This window comes from Chanos chanos, chromosome 11, assembly GCF_902362185.1.
Source record: "Chanos chanos chromosome 11, fChaCha1.1, whole genome shotgun sequence".
NCBI lineage: Eukaryota > Metazoa > Chordata > Actinopteri > Gonorynchiformes > Chanidae > Chanos > Chanos chanos.
Genome location: NC_044505.1, coordinates 2,207,501 through 2,214,757, shown reverse-complemented (window position 1 = coordinate 2,214,757; position 7,257 = coordinate 2,207,501).

Here is a 7,257-nt window from a genome sequence, read left to right as displayed (position 1 = left end):
AGAAGATGTATAATGATTCATTTTCTCAGATGAAATGGTGCTGGCTATTTGTGTGTGTGTGTGTGTGTATGTGTGTGTGTGTGTGAAAGACCCTTGTGATGTACGTCAAGTCTGATTGAGGAGAAAAACATTTTTGTCTCTGTGGATTGTATGGAGAAAAGGCTACTGATTTTGACGCATCCACCCCCAGTGTCAGACATGGCAGAGATGTTGTTGTCAAAAGCGTTTAGCCTGAGATGTCAAACGCATTAGAAAATCTGTCTGAAAAACACAGATCCAGTTAGAAGACTGGATCCAGTTAGTTTCGTATGGACCGGAAACCCTTTACACCTGTTGTGTCAAACCAGTTCTTCTGTCAGTTGTGAGTTGACTGTGCTGATGTTACAACATATCGGATGGAAAAACATGATGATGCATTCCCCTCTTAATTTACGGGGAAATTTAAGTGTGTGTCACTTTTGGTTCCTGTCATTGGGCATGTAAGGCTGATGGTTGACAATGCAATGTGAAACTGCATCTGTGCTTAACTACCGCAATACATAGCCAGCCAATGTTTATGGCATGATAGTGTATATGACCGTCCAATGGTGGCGTGCGAGAGGGTGGAGCCTAAAGAAAAAAGGTCAAAGCAATGCAAATGCACATGCAATGAACGGTGACTGTGGAAAGCAGAAGCCAAATCCCGGACAATTCTGGCGATTTAGAAATCCCCGCCGAACGCGTTTTTTAAGGTCAGAGAAAGAGGACGTGTCCGGGAGAAAGAGGACGTATGGTCACCCTACTTTAAATCACGAGTTAAAACAAAAAAAACCCAAACAAACACACAAACCAAAAGGAAAAAAAAAACCCTCCTCACTTTGTCATAACATGTAAACTGGCTAATGTACCCAGAGAGCTGATGAATTATCCCCCCCCCCCCCCCCCCCACTCCATCTTCCCCAGCACCATCAGAACCACCGGCAGTACCATTCCAGCCTTTTATTGCATTAATTCTGTTTAAAACGAGCGTGCATCCTGACTGAAATAGCGGTAATTAGCGCGGTTTGGCCTCGTGAACGCTGGGATGGATGTGCCGGACTTGCAGCTCCGTTTATTCCATCTCAGCGGTGCGTTCGACTGTTTGTGCCTTTTCCACGTCCCATGTGGTACCCGAGATCGGCACGGTCTTGGCAGCCGGCCAACCGCCCCGGTTACGCGTTTAAACAGTTTAGCGGCTATTTCGGGAACACGGAACTGCCGTCCTCCCGCTTACCTACTCACGCTGCCGCCGCTGCGGGGGTGCTATGGCAACGGCCCACTTTGTTTTAAGGATAGCGTGGCAGTGGATCCAGCTGATGAAAGCTACGCTGACAAACACACCTGTTTATTGGTGTTTTCCTCTCACGTAGTGACTCACATATATGACTTTGTGGTGCCTATGCATTTTTCTTTTTGTTTTGTTTGGTTTTGTTTTGTTTAGTGGAGTATTGGAGTAACTACATCACACACCCTCCCTGCAGTCTTTCTTTCTTTCTTTCTTTCTTTCTTTCTTTCTTTCTTTCTCTGCTGTCAGAAGTCTGGAGTTTTGGCAATTAACAAAACTGCAAAGTGTTTTTTTTCCCCATCTTACTTTCAATAACATTTAGCCAGTTTAGAGTTGATGTGCATGGTCTGTTAATCCCTTTTAAACCACTCTTTCGAATAAACAATCAATAAAACTTGCTAATTGTTCCCCGGGGGGCTACTTTTTCTGATACGTCAATCAGGCCATGCCCCACAGGTCCGTTACGAGACGACTGACATTTGGTTAGACTCTGTGGGGGACCTCTTAGCTTCAGTGAAAGATTTTTCTCTGAAAACACCCCATTCTGTTGTCTTAACGCTCCATCACCAGCCTGGCTCTGCTGTGTGCTGTGTGCTCTGTTTAATAAGCCACAGTTCCTATCTAATGTGCATCATTCTTAATGTAGGTTACTGTGTGATAAAGGACAGGGGTTTTTTTTCTGTAACTCAGTGGAAATTCAGACCAGCAGACTGACAGAAGCTCTGCTTTTATCTGAATCTGAGACCAGCCTGAAATATTTTTCTCCTGAGTGACCCCATTCATTTCCCTTCACATCAAAACATCAAGAGTAGAAACATCTCTCTCCATTAATTGAATCAGTGTCATGCAATTAAGCAAGATAATAAATAAATAAATAAATAGTTGTAAGAATAAACAGAGAGAAGGAGAGACTGGCATGCACCCAATTACGTGAGATTAAATTCAATTCGCACAATAATTGCTTATCTTCTAAACTCCAGTTATTTGTGGGATTTCTTAATTAAACTTTAATTCCAGCCGTATGAGTAATGGAGGGGGGAGGGGGGGTCTACTTACATAGACCATAGGCGGAGAAACAGTGCATGCGAGTGGCAGTTAGTTTAACTAGACTTCAGAGGGTGAAGCTTTCAGCTATTTAGGAGAGAGGAGGAAGGATATTATCACTCCATTTTCGCTACATGTCACTAATCAACTCAGCTGTTTGGGGAGGGGCTCTTGCCCAATATTTTAATTACTGTACTGCTGAAAGGTGATGTGTGTGTGTGTGTGTGTTTGTGAGAAAGACAGAGAGAGAGAGAAAGGAAATAAACTGCAGTCACCCATAATGAGGTGGTACTGATTTGCTCAACACCCTCAGTTAGTGGATAATCAGTGAGGATGAAAAACAGTGATCGGAAGCCTCGTGTCCTCACCAAGGTTTTAAATCCTTAGGGTTCAGCTTTTAAGTCACGACTCTCTTATTACCTGTTTTTTTCTTTTTTTGTGGCTTCCCCACTTATTATAATGCCTAGCAACTACGTCGTCAATGCATGTATGCAGTACTGTCGCAAATGTCTGTGCATTAATTAATTACAGGCTAATATGGTAACTTAATTTTATATATATACATACACATACACACATACATATATATATACACACACGCACACACACACACATATATATATATATAAGTGTGTGCGTGTGTGTGTGCGTGTATGTACATATGTGTATATGTACATAAGACTCTGGTCCCGGGTTATGAGGTTATCAGTGTGAGAAGTGGGTCACCTGGTGCAGTGGACTTATTTCATATCAGGTCAGGGGGTTTGTAGTCTACCTGAGTCCATGGGATTAGTTGACTCAGGTGTCGGGATTAAGGGCTTTGTTTGTTTGTTTGTTTGTTGTTGTTGTTCTTGTGGTTGTTGTGGAAGCACGATCCCTGGGCAGCATGGACAAACAATGATCATGTGACTGAAACAAGCCGGATAAAGTCAACAGGGGTCAAATGAAAAAGGGCAAAGGTTACACAACAGGAAACAGACGTTTTATGCTTATGTTCAACGCAACATCTGAGGTGCGTGGATCTGGTTTCTGCGTGAATAATAAGTAATGATGAAGGATGTTTAGTTAACGAGATCAGCTCACAAAAACAACGTAAATAAATGTACACGGTTATCAAGTTGTTTACAGAATCCAGTTGGCTTCCTAAACATCGTGCCGTCCAAAATCATTCTTGTTGTGTTGGAGCCAAGTGTGTTTTCACTCTGCGACTGATCTCGTATTTCCTAAAGCGTAAATGACCCCCAGAGGAAGTGTTTGGGGCGTTATGACCTCAGTTATACTCGCTCCAGTGGTGGCAATAGTGAGGATGTTTCTGGAAATTCTGCGCCCCTTTTGTTTTGAGTGGTTTTCGGCCGCGTTCCAAGTCCTATGACCTTTGTGGCACATTCCACTTTCCTGATGGGAAACGCTGTTTCCTTCCACTCCACTCCTACGAGCATGTAAAGTAAGGACAGCTGGATCAGCAAGGACACGGTCAAAGTTACATCTCCCAGTTTTACAAAACCACAGTCGAACTGGACGACTAATGATGCACTCTATGGCAGTGGAGGGTATGCAGATATGATCATAGTTTATTCTGCCCAATGAGCAGACGCTGACTTTGTAACCTTAATATGTTTGGTTATCTATGTCTAGCTTGTCTTTGGTCATGTAAACTCACTAAGACTGAGTGAAACCTTTCAAACAGCTCTCTTATCGCTTCATGTATCTAAAAGCAGCATGTGTGGTTGTAACGGTCCGTATGTCAAAACAGCAGAAAGAGATAATGACTTGTCTTGCTTTGTTGTTTGATGAGTCAGAGAGGTTAAATGTGTGAGTAAGTGTACATCATTCACTTAATTTGAGAAAAAAAAAGAAGAAAAACAGATGAATCATCACTATTAAAAGTAATTTTCTCCGCCAGATATGCTGCTCCCTGGGAATCCTTTTGTGTGGAATTTAGTGCCTTAGCAGTCAGCGTAAAAGGAGATTTTGGGAACGTCCTTTCTCTGGTTTTAATGAAAAGGGGATGCACTTTCGACGGTTGCTATGTGTCACTCCACACACCCATCATATGAGTAAACTTTTGTTTTCCTCGGCTCTTACACAACAACGCTCTGACTGATTTCACATGTAGATTCACGCCTCGGAATAATAGGAGGTTACCGGCGAAATGTCAGTCGTTTCGGGAATTGTTGCATTTGGCAGATGCCCAAAGCTCGTCAATAACGGAACGGTCAGTCGCGGGCTGTGCAGTCATTGCCGCGTCAATGACGACTTGTCTATGGTATCTGAACCTAGTCGTGTCCAGATGTCGTCTTTTAATTGGAGGACATCAGATGACGGCTTTGAGCTTCTTGTGACCCTTGTCAAACACGGTGTCGATGAGACATCCGTTCTGAAACCAAAACCAAAGCTGACTTAAAAACGATTTTAAAAAAAAAAAAAGAAAAAAACAAACAGAGAAAGACACTCTGGAGTCAGCGTCTTGTTGGCTAATTAGCGGAGATTGGAGGGAGTGGTTTGATCTTACCTTTTCAAAGGGTTGCCTGTTTGGACTCCAGTCAGCTTTTGAAGATCAAATAACTGAGGTGTGTGGGGGAAAAAAATGCAGTTATTTTGTATCTTCCTAACAAATGTGTGTCTGTGAAATGTTTTAATAGACCAGTGAAAGGGCACAGCCCTGGAATTCTGAACAGAACACACAATCACTGCTTTCAGGTTGGCAAATACCTCATTTGTCACCAGAATGAGACGCAAATCTGACAGTTGTTGTTGTTGTTGTTGTTGTTACTGTTTGTTGTGTTTTGTTTTGTTTGCATTGTGTCCACATAATGCTGTACCTGCACTTGTGAAAACTTCAATATAACCATCAGGTGCAATCTGCCCCTGAATCATCCGTTTCGGCCAAAACAACAACACAGAGTTCCAGTATAGATGCTATGTTTCGCTTACCATGGTGCTGGGTTATCAAATGCTCCATTAGCAGAATATTAGAGGCAGATGCAATTTTAAAATGACGTGTAAGGCCTTCCCTGTGCTTTCCGTAGCCTACCTTCAGTTTGAAATGTCCACCTGTCAGAGTCAAGATGTCTTCTATGTCCCGATAGTGAATTCTTTTTCAGTTCAGTGTAGACAGGCCTACACTTAAAGGTTAATTAGATGTCTTTTGGACATTTTAAAACTAAACAAGACAGCACTTTTCATGCATTAAATGTTTAACTGACAGTTTTTGTTGCACTGATGTCTTGGAATCGCCTTTGCGTGTTTTCTGTCTGACTGTTACTTGCTGTTCTAAATGCTAAGTATTTCCACAGGTATGCCCAATGTATTTAAACTGGTTTAGAGTTGCATAAAGTGCTGTTTTCTTGTTTTGACTTTCAACACTTCTCTGAAGTGACACACACATGCCCAGTAAAGTTACACCAAAAGCTTTGACTTACCAGGGCATCGTGTCTAGCAGTTCCTCAGGTAATAGGATGCAGTCTCTCACTGCATACATTTCTTTTTTTTTCTTATTTTTTTTTTTTTCGTAGTGTTTTCTTTGCATCTGAACGTTTCTGTTGTTTTGGTCGTGAAGTTTTCTCCTGGTAAAGCCGCTCCTTTCTTTCGCATAACGCAGGAACATTTCAGATCATCTGCTTGATTCCTGTCTGTCGCTGACTTCCTCTGGTCCTTCTCACATTTGGATGTGATGCATTAAGGGGAGATCCTGAGAAGTATATGTATATATTACAGAAGTGAAGTAAATACACTGAATGGTGCATGAGGTAAAAGGTGCGTGTTGCAAGTTTACCTGCTCTCCCATTTTCTCTCTTTTATGTACAAAATCCAAAAACAACGTCGTGGGAAAACATAACACTGACATATCATAAAAGTCAGTCCAAGTTTTGCACTGTCTGTCTCTGACGAACACCACCGCAGAGGCTACTGCAACAGCCTTGTGAGTTCCTTTGGGACCAGTAGCATGAGATTGCTTTCCAACGAATGAAAAAGACCTCGTCATCTGAGAACCAGGACCCATCACAGCTTACTGCGACCCCAGCAAGGAACCAAGGCTTGCAGGTCCATGTGTGTAAATCCAGACTGGGTGGGGTTTCACGACGAGAAGGCAATGTCTTCGGACGCAAACGTTTCTACCGGTACATTAACGATCGCAAGGTGATTTCAAACGCAAACCGCTGGAGTCTATCCTGAAGAAGCCACTAGTTTCCATCACCATCCAGAGGAGAGCTGCAGCTGCTCATTCACAGTGGTCACATGGAGAATGAAGAAAAGCAGACAGGACAGCACACCACTTCCCTCAAACATTACGCATCCAATGATAAGGCCCTGACGCCTCACCAGGGCTCTCACGGCCCCTGGCAAACTGCAGTAACAGATCCATCCTCACGGAGCAACCGGGATGACATTGTCACCGTTGACGACGGCAGGAGGTACTTTGAACTAGACAAGCTCAGCACCACCGTGTCTGCAGTTGTAATCCACTCGCTGAGAGCTGCGTTCACCAGGCACGGGATCCCCGAATGTGTCATTTCGGACAACAGGGCCACAATGCGGTTCAGAGGGGTTTGAGTCTATCACACAAGGATGAGACTTCAAGCACATGACAGCGAGACCTCAATACCTGTAGAGCGATGGCTTCACCATGCAGATCATGAAAGCCCTGCTCGACGAAGGCAAAGCTGGTGGAGAAGATCCCTCCATCAGCCTGCTGGAGGACTGCGGCACACCCGTGGATAACCTCAAATCACTTGCACAGCTGCTGATGAGCAGACGACTCTGTTCAGTCCTGCCGTGCACAGACAGACAGGTGCAACTGGAGGCAATCAACCGGACCGTCGCACAAACGCAACCTGCGGTAGAAGCAATCCCGGCAGGGAAAGCATTTTGACCGCAGGTCTTCCAAGCCACTAACCACGCTGAGTGCT